The 22,126-nt window shown below is 48.9% G+C and overlaps 1 protein-coding gene across 2 annotated transcripts in view; it reads left to right on the forward strand.

Moving 5' to 3' along the window:
- LOC135917477 (apoptosis-resistant E3 ubiquitin protein ligase 1) overlaps positions 1 to 22,126 on the forward strand; it is a 97,470-nt gene that overhangs the window by 25,686 nt on the left and 49,658 nt on the right. The gene's annotated exons all lie outside the window — the stretch shown is intronic.

Here is a 22,126-nt window from a genome sequence, read left to right on the forward strand (position 1 = left end):
CAATGCACTACACCTAGTTCCATCTTCGTCTCTGCGTTTAGCCAATGAAATGCAGTTTTGATTATAGCAAACATCAGGGAGATTTTGTCACGCACATGGAGTTGCGGTTTTCGGCATCTAACCGTGGTATTAAAATTTTAAACTTTTTCATGTTCATAACAGTAGACAATCAAAACCAACTTGAAAAGCGATTATGCCCCATAGCTGTGTTCGGCTCTCAGGTGGATATAAAACGCTGTTTACGTGTCTGCGTGTGGTTTTGAGGGGGGGGGGGGGGGCGTGTTGGGGTCGCGCTGCGTTCTTTCCGCTCGTAGGATTATATTTCGCTCTCGCGTCACGTTTTCGGGTCGACCGATACGCCTTCCGAGACCTGCCGAGTTTGTTTACTCTTAGTTTTTTTTTCGGGTAGACTCCGGCGCTGCTTACCAGGAACGCGCGTCGGATGTAGCCGAAAGTATAGAAGTACTAAGCTCGGATATGGCTATAGCGAAGCGTTATGCGAAAGGATTCGGATATAACGAAGGAGTTGCACTGGGAACAGCAATTTACAATTGGCAGCGAGGCACTGGAAGTCGTAAGGTAATACATCTATACTTAGGGCAGGTAGTGACGGCGGATCCTGATCATGAGACGGAAATAATCAGAAGAATAAGAATGGGCTGGGGTGCGTTTGGCAGGCATTCTCAGATCATGAACAGCAGGTTGCCATTATCCCTCAAGAGAAAAGTATATAATAGCTGTGTCTTACCAGTACTCACTTACGGGGCAGAAACCTGGAGGCTTACGAAAAGGGTTCTACTCAAATTGAGGACGACGCAACGAGCTATGCAAAGAAGAATGATAGCTGTAACGTTAACGGATAAGAAAAGAGCAGATTGGGTGAGGGAACAAACGCGAGTTAATGACATCTTAGCTGAAATCAAGAAACAGAAATGGGCATGGGCAGGACATGTAATGAGGAGGGAAGATAACCGATGGTCATTAAGGGTTACGGACTGGATTCCAAGGGAAGGGAAGCGTAGCAGGGGGCGGCAGAAAGTTAGGTGGGCGGATGAGATTAAGAAGGTTGCAGGCACGGCATGGCCACAATTAGTACATGACCGGGGTAGTTGGAGAAGTATGGGAGAGGCCTTTGCCCTGCAGTGGGCGTAACCAGGCTGATGATGATGATGATGCACCGGGTACACGCAAGGACCGGCCAGCGGTAGGGCGTCGCTTGAGTTGCCCCTTCTTCGGCAGCCCTTCACCCCCCCGCTTGCGGATACGGGTGAGCGGTGGCCTATTTTAAAGCAGGAATTTTAGCTGTAGTTGGTGATCGGACATGTGAGAGACAGCGCTGGCGCTTTTTGCCGAAAAAAAAAAATCCCCTAGGACAACGATTGAATACCATAACCATCTGTCCTTACTACATAACTGTCTTGTCGCCTTCTCTCTCCTTCTCGTAAGAAACACCGTAGTGCTAGCAAAGTACTAGTGATCCTAGTACTGGTAAAGAAACACCGTAGAAAAAAAAGTACGAGAGGTATAGAACCTCGTATGTAAAACATTTGAGTACTGTGAATATCAGCCGCTCTTCCTGGCCTATCGTCTTTTCGGTTCTTCAATGCGACGTGCGTTTCGTTTTCCCTTTTAGGGGATGGAAACTTCTAATGTCTCGTGTGTTTTTTTCCCCTTTTCTTTGCGGATGCGTGTTTTGGTGCGTGGTCAATGTGTGTGCACGGTGGTGGGTGTTTCTTGCTTCTTGCTTGTTTCTTGCTTCTCTCTGCTGTACGTAAATAACGCTCTCGCGCGTGACCTTTCCACATCGCACGAAAATTTTTGGGACCTATTAGGTTGTTTCGTTTTAATTTTGGGGGGTAACGCCGCGGCGGCGTAGAATTACAGGAACATCCGTCGGATATAACCGACAGTTATATATATAGAAGTAGTACTATACGATCGGTTGTGTTGAATCGGATGAAAAGACTGGCTATAGCGCAGAAGTATACTTTCTCGGTATATATAGTGAGACGCTTGCAAACTCTTGGGTATATATTTCGGGCAGCGGTAAGCCAGGCCCCTATATAAGGAATTCCCGACAGGTGTGTTAACGACTCTCTTTTCTACACCTTCGTTGTCATGTGACGCATAAGCTGCCCTGCTTTGCGTGCATTTCCGAAGAGTACTTTTTTTTTTTTCTTTTGAGATGGGACCGTGGGTGCGAGCGTAATGGTGCCCCGCCCCCGTCAGTCACTGTCGCTCGTGGGTTGCGGCAAGTTGTTTTTTCATCCTCTTTAATTGCCATCAATTTATCGTTTCTTCGTTTCATTTATTAAGCACAAGTAATTTCCCCCATGTTGTCCTTGGTGTCAGTGTTTGTTGGCTTCTCACGATATGACTAATAAAAAAATCGGGACCCTCGGTTAACCCCCTCTCTTCTCGTGGGTATCGGTGACATTGCCGCGAGTGTGCTCGCGTGTTAGCGCCACCGCACCTCGTGCAGGGCGTTGCTTTTCACTTGCACGTTATGCGTTGTCGGATATATAGAGTGAAAACTGCAAACGCTGCTGACTTTCTTTGCGGATGGGAGGGGAGGGGATGTGTCTGTGTGTTGTGTGCGTGTGTGCGTGTCTGCAGATCGAAGTTTTGCGAACGCTCTATGCTTTCCTATGCGTGTCTTTTCCTCGTTTCGGGTCGAGAGAGATAGAGATTGCGGACGCCCTGCCGTCACCCCCCCTCTTTATCACTGTGCAGCTGCTGCGGCGAGGAAATCGGAACCGCGCCGATTTTGCCGCGCAATATATATATATATATATATATATATATATATATATATATATATATATATATATATATATATATATATCAAAGTGTTTGTTGTAGTATAGAGCACGTCGTTTTTTTAAGTGGCTTGAGCATCTCGGACCTCCTTTGTTCCGCTTATAGTCGAGCGCTTCGAACAAATGTCTCCCACAACGAAATGGCCTGAGTAACGAAGGAATAATGCTGTCCCGGTTCTGTTGTGAACTGTGCTGTACGCGACGTCTACAGCGAATTCTTTCGGAGTCCCCAAACTCTTCTTTATGGAAGCGTTCGACCGTATACTGAAACTGCTTCCCGTTCGCCATAGCTATTAGTTTTATGGCACATTCGACCGGTCCGATGGTCGCGTAAAAAAAAAGAAAAAAAAAACAAGCCGTCAAGCTGTATTACGCAAAACTCTTTACGGTGTGCGTTACCCCGGCTTTGTTAGCACGTGCTTTCTTTTTTGTCTCGCTATAACTCGGTTTGCTCGGTTAATTCGAAACTTTCGCAGCCATGAACCCGCCGCGGTGCGTACGGCTCGGGTGGCTATATGGAAATTGCGCCGCTGCGAACCAGGTCCCGGGTTCGACTCCCGGACCCCCGGTGTCCGCTTTCCCATTGCAGGCAGAATGCGCAAAAGAGAGAGAGAGAGAGAGAGAGAGAGAGACGCTCGCTTACCGTTCTCTAGTGGCCCGTTAAAGAACACCGGCTATCCTTGATTAACCCGGGGCCGTCCACTTTTACCACGTCTTTTATCGCTGCCCACTGTACCAGTTTCGCAAACCCCGCAAATTTATTATTATTTTTATTATTATTATTATTATTATTATTATTATTATTATTATTATTATTATTATTATTATTGTTGTTGTTGTTGTTGTTGTTGTTGTTGTTGTTGTTGTTGTTGTTGTATGTGTTATGTGTGTGTGTGTACATGAGCTTGGATTGTTCTTCCTGTGCATTGTTTGCCGAGTGCGCCAGCACCAAGACCCTCGAGGATGTTCCTGGGCGCTTAAATAAACAACGTTTATTTATTTATTTATATATTTATTTATTTTTATGTAGATTCGGTTCATAGTCCCTTAATGACGCGTCTGTAATATGCCATTACGATACTGCACGCGTTGGAAACCGACGGCAATTAGAATTCGGGTTGTAGCGTCTCCTTTGTATTGTGCCGAGGATCTCGGAGGCAACAGCGTATGCAGTGTACCGCATACAGCCGACACTGACGAACGTTGTGCGGAACACAACGTTGTTCCTCAGACGATGAGCCGTGTCCGCTGTGCTGTATATAGCCTGCAGTGTTGCTGTGGTATATGAGATCACAGTTACAAGAATCTCCACCGAAAAAAAAAAATCTCATAATCCTTATATCCAATAAGCTTATGCGAGCATATCGGGATCCCACATAAAAAAAAAAACGTGTGCTCCCATATAATACATGGGGCGAGTATAATATGATCTCCACATGAACGTGTGATTTCGCCCCCCCCCCCCCCGCAAAAGTCTGTTGATAGGTTTCCATACGTTTTTTAGGGCAAGTTCCGGATGATTATATGAATGTCTGAAGATAAAAATAGGCGTATGTTCTCGTATGCCGTATGGGTGCCAGCTCTCCTGGGGTGGTATTCTGTAAGAGTCCACCTAGTGGACTGTCCATTTCGCCCGCTGCTGATTGGATGCAGCTGTACGAGCGAGGAGGAGACGAGCGGCCCCAGCCAATGAGGAACGGCCGAAATGAACAGTCCACTAGGTGGACTCTTTTAGAATACCTCCCCTGTATTATATACAGAAACATGGTGGCTTTTTTCATGGTAACCCCATACGTTCATGTAATCATGAGACATACCCCGTTTGAAATCTATCTGTCTGTCTGTCTCTTCCTCTCTCTCTCTCTCTCTCACACACACACACACACACACACACACACACACACACACACACACACACATATTTTAGGGCGAGGGGATAAAATTATCTGAATCCATGACACGCGCTTCCCTTTCTGTCCTGTTTTTTGCGACTCACCTGCTCTTTGGTTCAAAAAACAAATCAAGAAAATATGTTTTGCGCACGCGCTCTTATCGGCTTTGGTCGCCGGGTCACGTTCGTACATAAGCTGCTTAGCGCCTCGGTTTGTCTTCACCCACATCGGCAAGAGCAGCGCACTTTTCTGCAGGGAGGAACGCTCTCGCGAATCGAATAGCGGACTCGAATCGGATTGGGCACCATTTCGTCTCCCTAGGTCGGCGTAGTCCCCTATAAATCGTCCAATAGCGTCGCATTATAGTTTAGGAACGGAAGACGCCGCGGTACACGACGGCCATAGTTTTAAAGGACCCGCTGGCTACGCAGATATAGATATAAGACATATTACTGCAGACCAAAATTGGTCCTTGCGGATATCGTTGCGAAAGACTCGCTTACAGATGGGCTATTTGATCTCGCTTTAAATAATCAGGTAAGTTTGGCGGTGACCTTATTAAAGATTCCTTACAAAAAAAAAAAAACATCATTGCGACAATCGTCATCGACCATCATCGTCATCTTTCTGTTTTGCAATTTTGGCTAACTGGCTGCGAACTGGTCATGGATGCTATCTATATCGCTCCGATTCGCCTTCGCATACGTTGTCGCTTCACTGTCGTCGTGTTGAACTGACTGCCCTCTGACACAAAAGCAACTCTCAGGGCTCTCCAGCCGTGGCCTCAGAGATTTCACCGGGGCTCGTTGCGATCTCGGGGGCCACGCTGCAGTCGCGCAGAATTTCTTACGAAAGTTGCCAGAGTAGGATACAGCTTAAAAGAAACACCAGTTGGCAACAAAGGCACAATGACCGCGCGGGGTAACAATTGTTACTCCGCCAGCCAATCACAGAAGCGAACAAAGTCGTCGTCGTGCGGCCATTTCAAGATGTCGTCGTACTTGATACTTCCGGAGCGTCTGCTGTTCTTGAAGAGTCTTTTCATCGGCGGAAGCGATGAGATGTGCAACAGACATGGACAATGTGTATGGAGTCTGAGCACTTCACTTTCCAAAAGCCCGCGGTTACAGTTCATTTCGCTGATGACACCATTTTACTCATAATACTTCACTGCCAACTGAAATGAAACTTGACAATAAATAGTTTCAGCGAAGCAGGCATTTTATTTCAGTTCAATTAAGAATTAGGATTTCCCCGTTCCACTATAATAGGCGAGTGAAAACGCACAATCTTACGCGCTTGTAATTTTGTTTTTTTGTGGTTACCGCCTTATTTAGGTAACAGGGAAAGTTTGAAGTACGAACTATTTGCAGCCTCGCGGAGGAACAGTGCCCGGCGGTTATGTGGGCGTGGGCGGGGCTTCACTGCAGACCTGAGTTGTATCCGACTTTAGACGAAGCACTGTCGCTGGGGTCGTTCAGCACTCGTGGTTATGATGGGTGAGTCATATGGTGGATTTGCCTAATCTTTGCGATTCTGGCTTCGGACGATTCCCTCGCGGCACGGTTTCGTTACGCCTTATGTTTCTAAATTTGCATTTGTCTGGCACGCGCATCGTCATTGCGAATTGTTGCATTTATATCACGCAACATTTCGTTGAAGAGGGATAAATTTTGTACGGTCACAATTAGGCTGTTCGAAGCCAGAACAACTAAGTCTTCTGGACAAATCCAAGTGTAGCACCCTGCTCTAGTTGACTGATCCATCACACTTGCAAATCTCATATGTATGCACTAGATATAACGCCAGAGTTCCTTCTAGTCAATTCTTCTTCTTCTATTTGGAAACTCAAGGTCTCCAGTTATACGCCCACACAGGGGCTACCCGTTTCCTTCCTACGCCCGCGCATCGCCTCGTTTCATCACCGCATCCGATCTTTTGTCGTCCCCCACGGACGTCCGCTTCTCTTCTATTAACGTCCTGTAGACGTACGGGAAGCTGTCGGCCGCTTGCGTGGGTTTTGCGTGCCCACACACAAACACGAAAAGAAGTCCGACGTGTCGATCTATATGGTCTGCTGCGCAATAAACCTTTCACCGAGGCCATTACAGATGGAGCACTGCTAAGCAGGCGCAGTCTCTTCACGCTCGAGGCATTCAGGGAGCTAATGCAATGACGTCATTGTCGCTGCGATGATGTGTTCCCAGCAGGGAAGAGAGCTTGCCGCGTTTTCTTGTCGATCTGCTGCGTCAGCGTGTTACGAGGCGCCTTCTAAAGTGTATAGGAAAGCGCCTGGGTTCCCGGAACTGTGACGTCACGACCTTGAGGATGAAGTTCCCATTGCCGCGAGTGCAGTGATTCAGTTGACATTCAGTGTTTCATGTAAAAAAAAAAAACATTTGAATTTTACTTTGCCGGTGCCGTTTTAAAGAGCGTAGGTGATCGTTGTAGGCGAATAATATTACGCCTTTTGGCCGAAACTTACCCTCGCGCGACAAAAAAGAAAAAAAAAAGAACATCGTCACTTTTTGATTAAGCCAGCCGAATGAGGTTCTTGTTTGTTTTAATCTCGTTCTTTCTTTCTCTCTTTATCATTTTTTTTCGGGATCATTGACTGCGTTTGCGTCAAATTAAAGAACCATGGAAAGCCTACTCGGAACCGTTTAATCAGCCTCCGCTCCATAACTCGCGCTAATTGCCCGATTACGAGCTATCCTCCAAAAAGCCGGCCCTCCTTGCTGTGATAGGAACAACGTACCTAAGTCAGTGTATTAAACAACCCCACAGAGACGTTCAGCGCATGTTCCGCGAATAGTGAGAGAACGAGAAGAGAATAACATGACAAAGAAAGAAAGAAAGAAAGAAAGAAAGAAAGAAAGAAAGAAAGAAAGAAAGAAAGAAAGAAAGAAAGGAAAACGCTTCGTGAATAGCTCTCCCCCTATACCAAAATGGCACGAGAGGCACGCGAAGTATATGCATCATTTTAACGTGCGCACACATACAGTCCGGCCGTTCTTCTCTCGACGTTAAGCCCCCGTGTTCTACAGACCGGCGTGTTTGCGGCCCAAGGTACGGTTTACCGCCCTTCGGAGACTGGAAATGCGCCAAGCCAGCAATCTGTGGTATACACAGCAAAGAACAAAAGAGCGCGTTTTATGGCGTGCTGTTTCGGAGGATTGTATAGATGGGCCGGAGACATCCGCACGCCCCTATTCGGTGCAGGGCGTCGTGTGTACGGTATGGTGCGTATGATTTTTAGTCTACTATACGTATAATATACGTATAATATACATATACTACTAAACGTATGCTACACGTTTAGTATACGTACGCTCGAGACACCCCCACGCCGTTCTTCGGTGCGGACCGTCTTGCGTATTGTAAGGCGTATGCGTCTGCAGTATATAGGGAAAGCATGCTATACAGATACCAGTACGCGTATAATATACGCATTGTGGTATGCGTGTACTAGATATCTATGCGCACCCCCCCCCCCCCCCCCTCTGCTCCAGTAATTCTTGCTCACCATTCGAGCACATACTATATGCGCAATGTAGCGTACAAATACGGGCAGTAGTGCAATGATGTAGCATTTTCGTATACCCACCATAAGTATACTGAGAATTGGGCCGTGTCTGTGTGAAAGGGGCTGCAATCTTATGTGCAACCTCTCCCCGTAGTTTATACACTGTACACACAAACACACAGTGTATTCACCCCACGTATAATATATATACTGCATGCATGCGGGTTTGTATACGCGCTGTAAGGCGTACAAGGTGTCGAAATGCGGGTGGGCGCGGTCACTTAGTCTGGCCGCCGCTGCGATGCGTCCCAGGTGTCCCGTATGTGCAGGTGATTGCGCGACACCTATAGGTGCGCGCTCGCTCGTGGATTGCCCATGTCGTCGCGTTACGTTGCCCAATCTCGGCGTGTAGCGCGTATAAGTGCTTTAGATGTTCTTTTTTCTTTTGCGACGCAGGCACCGCGCCGTTATATATACACGCGTGACCATCTTGCGTGCGGTGTTGGTTTTGTGCAAAGCTTGGCGCCTATTTGCCTTCGCTTCGCGCTCGCTTTGCTTTGCTTTGCTTTGCTTTCCTTTGCTTGCTTTGTTTGCTTTGCTTTGCTTGCTTTGCTTGCTTTGCTTTGCTTGCTTTGCTTTTCTTGCTTTGCTTTTCTTGCTTTGCTTTTCTTGCTTTGCTTTGCTTTTCTTGCTTTGCTTTTCTTGCTTTGCTTTGCTTGCTTTGCTTTGCTTTGCTTTGCTTGCTTTGCTTTGCTTTGCTTTGCTTGCTTTGCTTTGCTTTGATTGCTTTGCTTTGCTTGCTTTGCTTTTCTTGCTTTGCTTTTCTTGCTTTGCTTTTCTTGCTTTGCTTTGCTTGCTTTGCTTTGCTTTGCTTGCTTTGCTTTGCTTGCTTTGCTTTTCTTGCTTTGCTTTTCTTGCTTTGCTTTTCTTGCTTTGCTTTGCTTGCTTTGCTTTGCTTTGCTTTGCTTTGCTTTGCCGATGCGGTGGTTGGTGCGCGGGTGCTGATGATGGTGTGCGGTGGTGGATCGTCCGGCAAGTTCCGCGCCTGTCACGCCAGGTGGCGTGCTTGTCGTTCATGTCCTTTTCCTTTTTTGTTTGTTTTCGAAGTGGCGTTTATTTTGGCGCGGAGCTATATAGCTTGTTCTCTCTCTCTCTCTTTCTCTCTCCCACCCGCTCTCTGCTGCCCCGCGGTGCAGTCCCATCGTGTTAGACTGCGACCCCGGCAGAAATTGCTCGCACTTGGAAAGACACAGTTGCTACCACTTCACGGGTATCTGGTTGGAGCCGAGCGGCGGATCCGTATCGCGATGGTATTTGCGTGTCTTCGTAAATGGCTGCGCGCTTTTTTGTGTGTGTGGAGGCGGGCAAATCGGAGGGAGGAGTTGAGGAGGGGGAGAGGAGGGTGCGGCGGCGAACGGGAACGGAATGTGAATCTTTAGGGCCGATTAACGCTCGAGCCGCCCATCGCCGCAAGCCACACCGCACGCTTGCGGTCGCGCGAGAAATTGCACGTATCCCGCACTTGTGCACAAATTACCGTTTACATTGCGTGCACAGTGTATACCTTACACATTGTAAACCGAAATTTGTGCACAAGTGTTTGATACGTGCAATCTTTCGCGCGACCGCACGCGTGCGGTGCGGCGATGGGCGGCTCGAGTGTAAATCGGCCTTTAGTGCCGATTTACGCACGATTTATATAACGCTCAATCCGCACAGCCTTCCGCGCAGGCGTGCGGTCGTGCGGAAAACTGTGCACCTGCCGCGAAAGGGTGCACACAAAATTTCGGTTTGCACTGGGCTCCGACGCACGAGCAGCGTTCGCATAAACCGAAATTTGTGCGCCTACGTGTCCCACATGTGCGGACTTCCGCAAAAAGCTGCGGACTTGCGGAAACACTGCGCGTGTCGCACACCAGGGGGCGCAAATTTCGCTCCAGCCATAATATACAGCTGTGAGTGGTAGACGCACACATTCGCACAAGACTGCAGTGATCCTTCTTCTTCTTTCTTTTCCTTCTCATTTTTTGCGAAATGCCATGAAATGCTAATACCCAGTTTTCCCCTGGCTGGAAGACCCAGATGTGCGAATTTGTGCGCGTGATCGATGATGTGGGCTGCGCGGTAGTGTGTCAGTGATACACTTGTTGTCCCAAAAGGAATTTTATTTAATTAGCCGGTTCGCTTGAAATCCACGTGCATCGTTGATAAAACAGTGTATCTGAGGAGGTGGGTGTGCTGTATAGTACATTGATGTGCCTTCCACAAGATGCCTTGTAAGCGGGCACTCTTGCTCTCGTCTTTGTTTTGTTCTTCCATCTATCGCGCTTGCGCTGTTTTTGTATGTGTTTGTATATACGAGAGAAGAGAAACCGCGAGGGGCTCGATTTTTGTTAAATCACGACCATATAAAGCCAACAGGCAATCAAGCGAAGGAAAGCATCGGACGAATATTCGCTCTCGCTGAAACTGAAATGTAGAAAATAGTGGAAGCGAACGAAAATGAAAGCGGGACGAAAATATAGCTTGCCGATGGTGGGAGGCGAACCCACCACCTTCGCATTACGCGTGCGATGCACTACGAAATTGTGCTACAGGGACGGCCGTCAATCCGTCCTCCACTAATTTGGGTATTTATGCATACTGGATGTAGCCACTGTAGTACTGTTAGCCAGGGCCACTCATTGAAGCCGTGGCGAGTGGATGTGGAACACCTCTTTATTTTGCTTCCCGATGGCGTCACGCAACACATGAACTCAAAAGAGCAGGCACGTGGCTAATAAACCCACGTATGCTGTATACTTAATGACATTAATGTTGCCAGATTCGAGACCCTCGCTACGAATATACCTTTGTGTTGCGTTTTTGTTTTATTTTCGCCCCTTTTTCGTGCCTGCTTGCAATTCCCTTACGTTCTTCGAACGTGCCCTGTTTCCTGCGCGGCGTGGTCGCACACGCAATGCGGTGTGTGCGTTCATAAGTTCCGCGCAGCGAAGCCAAAGCTACGGGTGGCGTCAGCCTACCACCAGAAGGAGGTTGGCTCCCCCATTGTCCGTCACTGATCGCCCTCCGCGCGGCGCCGACTGAGTGCATCGAACTGCGTTCCCTCCTCCTCCTCCTCCTCCTCCTCCTCCTCCTCCTCCTCCTCCTCCTCCTCCTCCGCCTCCTCCTCCTCCTCATCATCATCATCATCATCATCATCATCATCATCATGCCTACTCCGGAACGTGCTCCCTCGTTTCGTCAGTGCAGCTGCAGGATGACACGGGCTCCCGCGCAGTCGAAATGCGTTTATAACGAAGTGCATGTAGCCTCCGAAATCACTCGTTATGCGGGTCACTCTCTTGCAAAGGTCGCGCTCCGCACACCTCCCAATAGAACTGGGACAGAGTTATTCCTTCGCTATACGGGTAATTTCGCTGTAGAGGCGTTCGCCGCGAAGCCGCTCGACTGTATTGTGTTTCTGCTCGCAGAACGTAATTATATAGTTGCTGAGGCGCGCGGTGATATAAGGTTTCGGTACAAAGCCTTTTTTTTTTTCTCTCGGGTAAGTGGAGCGCATCCTCTGGCGAGAAGAAAACAATTGGGAAGTGTGTGTGTGTGTGTGTGTGTGTGTGTGTGTGTGTGTGTGTGTGTGTGTGTGTGTGTGTGTGTGTGTGTGTGTGTGTGTGTGTGTGTGTGTGTGTGCGCGCGCGTGTGTGTGTACGGTGGGAAAAGATATCTCTCTCAGTCTCGAAGCGGTCCCACATGTCATTAACAGACGTGGAAGTTTGCGCCCACCGAGGGGAGGTTAAGGAGGGCAGAAGACGGGGAGGAAGTGCATGTGTACAGGGTAGTCATCGCCTTTTTTTATCTTCGTTTTCTCGGCCTTCTCGGTGGTGTGTGTAAACAGCCCCTTTCGCTTGCGCCGGCTCTCTGTGCATACTATGCGGGCGCGACAAAGTGCCCTCGGCGCGCAGGCTCTTCTTGCCTGCGCGGCCGAGCAATCAATCACGCTAGCCGTCGCGCCTCTCTCGAGACCCCCCCCCCCCCCCCCACACACACACACACACACTTTCCTCGTCGGTGTGCTGTGCAGGCCAGCGCGTGTCTGCGCGCGTCGTCGGTAACAAAAAGCTCTCGAGTGTGGAGTTCAACTAGGCAGAACATATATAGTATGCATCCGGTGATACGTACATCAACGCCCATTATCACGTAATTTTCTAGGTTTAGATTGAACTGTATACAGTCGCTAGCAGTGTGAGCAGTAGCGCCGAATTCGTATTCTTGATTTGTGGCTTCATACCTGATACGTTAATATGCGAGGGGTATGCTCAAGTAGTAGTAGTAGTAGTAGTAGTAGTAGTAGTAGTAGTAGTAGTAGTAGTAGTAGTAGTAGCAGTAGTAGTAGCAGTAGTAGTAGTAGTAGTAGTAGTAGCAGTAGTAGTAGTAGTAGTAGCAGCAGCAGTAGTAGTAGTAGTAAACGACTTTATTGGGGTCCTGAGGAGCTAGGCAGGCGGCCTGTTAGGTAGGTCCCTGCCCAGACGTTGGCTAGTCGCACGTCGGAACAGAGAGGCCACGCCTCTCCGCTCGTTCACGGGCCCTCTGGACAGCCAGGAGCTGGACGTCTTCTCTGGGGTCTGTGATGGCCTTCGTCCAGTCTTCTTCTCGGTTAAAATCCTGTAACACAGGGCACTCTACCAGAGCGTGTGATTTAACCAGCAAAATTCAGTGCCACAATCCGGGCAGAGTGTACGCTGAAGTAGTTTTTTTTTCTTTAGAGTGCACTTCTTAGACACCCGTTCCTGCATTGAGCGTCGGCGTCCCTCGTAACCGAGCTAACGAGCACACCGAAAGATGAAAGAGCGAACGCCGGGCGCAGCGCGGAATGAAAGGCGGTCATAGCGAAGAGAGCGCGAGGAGGAAAGCGGAGGAGGAGGCCATACACTGAAAGCGTGCGGCAGAAAGCGGAGGAGGAGAGCATGGCGAAAGGGCACGGAGGAAGGAAACTAAGGAGACGCCCTGACGTCACTCTTTGTGAAGCAAAAGTGAAGCCGGAAGTTGGCGTTGCTCATGGCGATGCTCCACCTTTTGTGCCACCCTCCTTTCTTGTTTACATCTTTCGCGAAACCACGCCGCGCTGCGCGTGGTTTCGCGCGCTCGCGCAACATCCGGCAGAGCACGGTGCAGGTAAACACAGCGCAACAAGACACGGTGACTAACGCAAACCCGCCCAACACAGCGCCTTTGCCACGGCACGAAACCTTCCAGAGCAACACGTGTGAGCGCTCAAAATCAGAACAACGCCGCCATTGTGGCCCAAAAGGCGTGACCATGCAGCAAAATAAATAAAAAAGCAGCAAAAGAATGAGAACCTTACGTAATTTCCGCCACACTTTTCTCCTAGCGCGCGGAGGGGGTAGGGCCTCTCCTTAGTTTCCTTCCTCCGTGGCGAAAGGGTGACGAGAAAAGCGTGCAGTGCCTCGCAAGACGGGCTCTGCGGCGGCGACCGCTACGAGGTGGCGCCAGGGTAGCGCGCCGTCGTCTGTTCACCGACGGCGTTCTGCGAGCGTGTCCGCGCCGATACCATATATGGAAACAAAGCGCTGCATGAACGGAGGTCTGTCTGCGGCGGCCGCTGTGAGTCGCGCCCACGCGTCACCCGGCACGCGCTGCCTCTCGCGATCTCCCGATTAGCGAGGCAGCCGCGCCACACTTGGCTCCGTTTGCAACGTGCCGCACGAGACAGATTGTCCGCGCCAGTCAGCATATCGCGAAGTGAAAACTCCCCCTATAGGTGCTGCGCTCAAATTTCGCATAGGGAGTATCGTAATCCTCGGTGATGTTGCTTTTTTTTGTGAGAGAACATTTTTATAAGAACGCCTTTACGTAAGACATCTTTGTGTATGACATCAGATCATGAACAGCAGGTTGCCATTATCCCTCAAGAGAAAAGTATATAATAGCTGTGTCTTACCAGTACTCACCTACGGGGCAGAAACCTGGAGGCTTACGAAAAGGGTTCTACTCAAATTGAGGACGACGCAACGATCTATGGAAAGAAGAATGATAGGTGTAACGTTAAGGGATAAGAAAAGAGCAGATTGGGTGAGGGAACAAACGCGAGTTAATGACATCTTAGTTGAAATCAAGAAAAAGAAATGGGCATGGGCAGGACATGTAATGAGGAGGGAAGATAACCGATGGTCATTAAGGGTTACGGAATGGATTCCAAGGGAAGGGAAGCGTAGCAGGGGGCGGCAGAAAGTTAGGTGGGCGGATGAGATTAAGAAGTTTGCAGGCACGGCATGGCCACAATTAGTACATGACCGGGGTTGTTGGAGAAGTATGGGAGAGGCCTTTGCCCTGCAGTGGGCGTAACCAGGCTGATGATGATGATGATCTGTGTTTGGCCACTACAGCCTCTGGAAAGCAGTTTGGCTGTTTCCTTAGCATATTGCTCGAGGGATGCACATCAGTGTTTAATGTATAAGTCTACGCAGATTTCTGCACATCTGAACGCATTATCTCAGAATGTCATGCTATGTATACATCCGCGCTGTATACAGTGAGAAACGAAACAAACGCCGCATGTTCGCTAAATGGCTGAACTGGCCACATTTTTGCAGAAATGTTAAGTTCTACACTTCGCCACGATCATTTGGTTTGCGTCGTTTGTATAATTATCTGTGGGGCCCCGCTAAAGTTTAGAGCAACGTCGCCGATTGCGTATCTAATTAAGCGCCGTTTTACAGCTTCGCGCGACGGTGTAATCACAGCTCGCAATCAAACGCGGATTCCCTGAAGGTGTTGGCCAAGCCATATGGACAGCCGGTTGAATGGCGCTGTTTTATACAGGATTTCCCAACTATCACGCACCAAGATTTAAAGATATGCGAGTGCCGCGTGGCTGGACAGAACCAAGGTAACGTTGTTTGCCGTCGCTTGAAGATGCTCAGATTATTTTTTTGCATTTCCGTCTGATTGCATAATTAGTCTTAAGTAAATAATCACCTTCTCAAATATTATAATCGGATGAAAAGTGTTAATGAGAACATAGTGGCGCAACACGAAAAACTTTCGATACAGCTTTCTGTTGCTCGATACGCGCTACAGAAAAGTGTTTTTCCGAGCGTGAAAGAAGCCCGCGAAGACACACAGAGTCGTTACGATAGATCAATCAATCAATCAATCAATCAATCAATCAATCAATCAATCAATCAATCAATCAATCAATCAATCAATCGGTTCTCGACCGCGCTTTAGAGCCCCGTTTTAGCGAACTGCGTGAATCGGCCTTGTAGTAGCGGCAGCCCCCGCTGTCTCCAAGACCACGGCTCCGAGCCGCCTTTCTCTGTCCGGTCTGACACGTGCGACGCTTCTCTAAGCAAACTGCCATCTCCCTCTCACCCCCTTCTCCTCGGCCTTTTAAGCGATACGCCCCCCACCCCCTCTGCATGACGCTGCTCGCTTTTCCCCGTCCACGAGGATAAGATCAACTGGCCTTCGCGACAAGCCGCCACCAACGCCCCCCCCCCCCCCGCCCCTCTCTCTCTCTCTCTCCTATTACTTCGGCCGGCGACGTCGTCGTGTAGTAGTCGATCGCATCGACCGGCGAGGACACTACTAAGCTCCTCGCGTTGCCGGTTCGATTCTTTCTTTTAATTTCCCGCTTTCGGTTTTGTGCGACGCTGTGACTGTCGCAGACCCACACGCGTTTCCAAACCAGATCTTTCTCTTTTTATTTCTTGCTCGTTTTTTCTCTAGTTGTCTTCCGAATCTCTCTTTCTTTCTTCGGGCGTTTTTCGCCGTTCTTCGTCACTCCTTTTTCTCTTCTTTGTCCTTCTTATACTTTATTTCCTTTGGCTCTTATTGCTTTTATTTTCTTTATTTCCGCGTCCGTCCCTTCGTCAATTTCTTCCTTCGTTCTATATTCGTTATCCCCTTTCTTACGTGTCCTTCCTTTATTTCTTCCAGTGTTTCTTCTTTTTTTCGTTCTTTCGTGCTCGTTATTTGTATCTTTCGTTCTTCCCTTCCTCCCCCCCTCCCGTTTTTCTTTTTGTCATGGTTGCTCCCTAATGTCTTGTCGCGAAGATCTGGAGTGTCAAATGTATAGGGCGCCTCGTTTTGTTCGCTTTCCACGTGCTGTGTTGTCGTCTGTTCGTTCTTGGACGTGGAAGTAGGCGAACTGAGAGAATTAAGAAACGATAAGAAAGAGGGGATGTGGGAGGTCTCCGGTTGCGAGATCGATCAAGTGATTTTCCGAATCGCCTTTGGTACTGGCTCGCCTTATCGTTGTTCCTGTATACACTGTTGCCAAGACTTGGACCGGCGAATCGCCTAGCTCCCTTCACTCGCCACCGCCGCTCTTGGCAGTGGGTCGGCTTTGCCCCTGGACGCTCGTGCCTGACAGGGAGAGCACGCTTTACGGGAGGGTGTGGGGAAACCTTTAAACTTCCCATTTATGTTTCTTAACCTCGGGTGTCTTTTAAATCGAAGCCTTCCTTGCCTGCTTCGTCGCAGTCGGGGCTTTGAGACGCATGGCGCAGGAGTCGCATCACGTAGCGATAATTTAATGATAAAAGTGAGAGAGCGAGCTCTGCTAGCCGAGTATGAAGATGGAAGCTTTACGTCGAAAAAAAAAAAGCTCCTGTAGCCGCACTTCTTTTTTTTTTCAGTTGAAATCGTATTTGTTGGACGCTGGTTATGGTTTCAGTGGGATAAAACTGGCTGGTGGTTGTTAGGCTGCATTTACTGATTGAATGAGCGAGTGAATAAACTTTTATTAGGTCCAGAAAAACGCGTTAAAACGCGCACCCGGCTAATCCCACGATGGGACTGACAGGTCTAGCCTGCCGGCCCGATCGCGGGCGCGCTGGACGGCCAGAATTTGGTCTGCAAAGACGGGACTTCGCAGGAGCGCGTCCCACTCTTCCTTAGTGAACCTCGGCATGCATTTAGTGAAGCTTTATTTGTGGCGTCCGAAAGTTTGGGGGCTGCGGTTGGTGTTGCTCCAGGGACGGCTGCGAGACGTGTTCGTCAGCTAAATCCGCTGCTGGTTTCTTGCCTCGTCATCTTGTCGGATCCCCGAAGCTTCGCTTGCACCGATTCTCGCAGTTCGCGAGAATCGGTGCCTCATTGTCTCATTCGTTCATCGTCGCCAATGGTCGCAGGCCAGTGGCCCTGCGGGTGTCTGCGTGTGGGCTTTGCGCCGAGACACTGTTCTGGTACAGGCAAAGCACGCTTTACACTGTTAAAAAAAATTCGGAGGCTATTTAGCAGTAAATGCGAGATAAATGCGTTAGCATTACGTCGCACCCATTTGGGGTACCGGTCCCATGATTTGAACTGCGGTCACCGAATTGCAAAGCGTTGTTCAGGAACTCACTCGACACGCGTCCTCTCTTCTTGAGGAGCGAAGTGCAGCTGACGGTGGTCAGCTGCACAGCAGCCCCCCCCCCAACCCCACCTCTCTCTCTTAACCGTAACCACGTCCACGAAAGCTTCAGTTCTCGGAAATTCCAACACTTGCGTTTGAACTTGGATCTGCATATATCACTTTTATTATCTGCCTCATTCGTTTTTGTTTATTGGAAACGTCTAAACATCTGCTTTGTTAATATCGGCACGTAGTCCACAATAATATACATTTTTTTCTTTAATTCTGTTTTAGGTTTGGCTTTGCCACACGACGTCACTGTCTTACAGGCAAAGCACGCTTTACAGGGGTAGCATATTATTCGGCCTAATTCCTAAACTTTTTTTTTTTTTTACGGCAGACTGTTTAATTATTTTTCTGCGACATTTTTCTCTTTCTGTAAATTGCTGTAGACCAACTAGGTGGTGCGGATGTTGGGTGTTCACCGTAATCGCAATCAGCCGTCCGCGGTAAAATTCATTCCGCACAAACCGCCACCGAGAACTCGTACCTGGGTCCGCAGTGTCAGCTAGTCGAGCTGTGTGTTCGCGTGCGTACGCGCGCGCGTGTGTGTGTGTGTGTTCACTTATCGCGCGCTGATGCACTTTGCGGAGCACTTTCGAGTGACGGCGGAAAATTAAAACGTCGCGTGTTTTGACGCGGGCAGCGTGACGGGAGAAGTCCCGAGGTCGGGCCGGAAACGTGGCGTGCGGTTGCAGCAGCCTTATAGAGGGCGTGTAGGGGTTGAAGGACGGACTTCGGGATGAAAACCCAAACTTGGGAGTATGTATTCTACATTATTTACAAGGAGGTGAGACGTCAAGTACCAGTCGTACAGTCATTACGGGCCGGCAGCAACTCGGACGCTGCGGCCCGCGGCAAGAAGTTCGAGAGAGGTGAATCAGGGAATCAGGGAATGTCCCAGAATGCCAGGTCTCTCTGGAAGGCTTCTTATAAACCCTTCGAGCACTGTAAGTCACGTCATGTTTGACCAATGGGAGAGTCCGCTCCGATGACGCCACTTTCAGCCAATGGTAGGCGCCTGTGTCGCGGTGTCCCACCTGGCGGCTCTCTGTGGTCTTGCCTCGCAGACTGGCAATGCACTTCGAACGAGGAGAAGGGGAGGGCTGCTCATGCTCCATTGTCGGAGGCCCACCTGCTAATCCCGGCGGCGCACGAACTTGTTGGCACGTGAACTTGTTGCCTTAAACTTGTTTGCTCGGCCGCTCCTCTGGAATGTGCTTTCCTGCTTCGGCATTCCTCAATTAGCTGTGCTGCAATCCGATGTGGTCTGGGGAACTCGAAGTAATCGCAGGAAACAGCTCCATATCTAACAGGCGCGCCCTTCGCAAAGAAACTAACCGACGCTTTTTGCGGAGTCTCGCTTGCGTGATGAGAACATGTGCACGCGTGCCGCAGAAGTTTTATATATATATATATATATATATATATATATATATATATATATATATATATATATATATATATATATATATGTGTGTGTGCGTGCGTGCGTGTGTGTGTGTGTGTGTGTGTGTGTGTGTGTGTGTGTGTGTGTGTGTGTGTGTGTGTGTGTGCTTTCTGGTCGAAGTATTCGCGACGTCGAAAATTTTCCATAAATACTCGTTGCCAGGCGAGATGCCGGCATACTTTGTTTACGTTATGCGAAAAAAAAATAAGAAGAAGAAGAGAAGGACGAGGGGGAGAGTGCTACTCTGCCTGTCCATGTGCGTTGGTCTAACGGGATCGAAAAAGATGGCGCACGTAATCGAAGACGACATTTTGCATCATCAGACATTATCCACCGTGGTTTCTTAGTGGTATAGTGGCTTTGGGCGTTTAAGCACGAGGTCGCGGGATCGAAGCCCGGCCACGGTGGCCGCATTTCGATGGGTGCACGTTAGGCTTAGGTGCACGTTAAATAACCCCAGGTGGTCCACATTTCTGGACACCCCCCCTCTACGGCGTGCCTGATAACCAGGTCGTGGTTTTGGCACGTAAAACCCCATAATTTAATTTTAATCACCAGAGGTTGGTATATGTAATAGTATCGGCTATAGCTATTCTCTCTCCCGTTTAGATCTCGTGGTGTGACAGAGTTCTATCGATCTCGCTTCATTTACTACGCGGCGGCTTCCGATTCGCTGGTGTGTTAATGTCCCCAAGTACGCGTGCCTCTGTATTTGCTGGCGTCTGTATCGTTATTTTTCCCTTCAGTTAGTGCTTTCTTTCTTTCCTTTCCTTTTCTAGCCGTTTCTATCTACCGGCCGGACCTTAGAACGTTGATGAGGATCACAACATTTTGTGTATAATTTCTTCGATACACTGTGTCTCTCTCGTTCCAATGATTATTCGTTATCTTTAATCTTCGAAGTCTGACATTGCTCGCATACAAACTCCGGTTGCTTTTCTCTAGCGTTTGCTTTGCGTGTCAGCACGCGCGTGTTCGTCTGTTATAGGTGGGTGTGCACGCATGCGCATAAGTTTCCGTTTTTCTTTCTCCTTGTACGTGTTGCGCGTGTTTCTGCACGTGTTTTGTATGTGTGCGCGTGCGTTGTAGTGTCGTACGTGCGTGTGTAGTCTCTGGCGTTCGGTTTGCCCGTAGCATTCCGTATTTGGCACCTTTGCTCTCGTTCGCGGTCTGCCGCCGTAGCTCGTGTAGCGGCAACGGCGCGCTACGTCGGCTACGTCCGTGTGCAAAACGCAGTGGTCGTCGGGAGGAGAAAATCTAACGCTGTCGTCCTTCCTTTGCGCGTTCGTTCTGTCGTTGCAGTCGTCGCATATTATAGCTTCCTGCTTCTCGCCAGGTGCGCGATCTTTGTTTCCTCGGGCGTGCCCCACCGGCTCGCAGCTGGGTTGTGACACGGTGTTGTAGCAACAGCTGCAGCTCAGTAATAACCAGAACGAAGTTGACAGATGTGCGTCAGCCACAGCAGCTGATGCATCGAAGACAGCAAAGCTGCAGGAGCCATTCTTTTTTTCTCGCAGCTTTCGGAAGTACATAGTCTAGGAAACGCGGCAGCAGTTAATTGCTGCTTCTTTTTAACGCGGTCGTGGCTATTGTTGTTTTTGTATTTGGTAACATTATGTGTACGCTGTGTAACTGAAACGCAATTTGCATAGATGCGCCAGCCAGCCAGTTAGGTGCGCTTATTTCCGTGACGTCAAGTGGTTTTGCGTGTTTAAAAACGGCTGTTTTTTTTTTGTTTACTTCCCCCGTTAAGATCTGTCTTTGCGTCATTCGTTTTGGGATGAAACCCGAACGTCTTGGCAAACTGTATGGGCGATCCCAATATCAGTGCTCACCCTGTAGTTATGTTTGTAGCCTGAAACAACGAGCTTTCATTTTTCGTTTAGCTTAGCATTCGCATTAGCAGAGCAATTTATGTAAATAAGTTGCGAGTGGACTCTGCATCTAGCTCTCGGTTCTCTTTCAGAGCTGAAGGGGCAGGTGCACTGCTTTCCTGTGGGTGGAGATCCGTTCGTAAATTTTCAGGTTGTCACCGACTGTGGCGACACGCAGGCTGCGTTGCAGCGACGAGCCGTCAATTTGCGCCGCCGAAGCCGTAGTACTAACTCCTGGCCGACCTCCGACGTGGCGCCGGTGTATCGCGACGCGGGAGACAAAATTTACGGATTACCGTTTAAGAAAAATCGCGTGCACGAGTTGTTTTCCATTCGAATGAGACGCACGCGAGGTGACCTTTATTTTACGGTCGTCGAACGTTGCGTTGCAAAGCGAATTCGGGGCTCCGACGCGCGTTTGCGCTGCGTCTACATCTGATATCGACCACGCCGTCGGACTCCGGCCTTCGGCGCCGCAAGAAAATTGTTGCGGAACACCATTTAATGGCTTCGCTGTAATATGCCGGTGCGTGTGTGGGAAGAACTGTTCGTGTGTACGCAGACCTAACGGTGATTAGAACCACTACGAGGGTTTTACTGTTCCGAAGGCCATTATGCGCGCATTCGATTCACTATACTCTTTTGATCGGTCTTGATTTTGCCAATTCCGAACGCCCTCGTTTAGTGCATTGCTGTTGTTTTACGAGCCTCCGTGGTGAAGCTTTCGGGTTGTTTGTTGGTTCGTTTGTTTCTTTGTTGCTTCCTTTCGATCGTTCAGTGTTATTTTTTATTTTTTTTTCTATTCGTGTCATTCGATTTAGAATCTGACGCTAACATCCAATTCCCGCCCTCTTTCTCGTACGCTCGATTAACGTCGCGATTTGAAAACAAGCGCAGCCAGCAAATTAACGGTCCTTCGTGACTTCGTTTTGCTCACATTAGTTTGAGGCTCGGTATGACGACCGATTTGCGTCCCCCACTATCTCTCTCTCCACACACACACACACACGCGCACGCGCACGCACGCACGCACGCACATACATACATACATACATACATACATACATACATACATACATACATACATACATACATACATACATACATACATACATACATACATACATACATACATACATACATACAT

The sequence above is a fragment of the Dermacentor albipictus genome, chromosome 7, assembly GCF_038994185.2.
Source record: "Dermacentor albipictus isolate Rhodes 1998 colony chromosome 7, USDA_Dalb.pri_finalv2, whole genome shotgun sequence".
NCBI lineage: Eukaryota > Metazoa > Arthropoda > Arachnida > Ixodida > Ixodidae > Dermacentor > Dermacentor albipictus.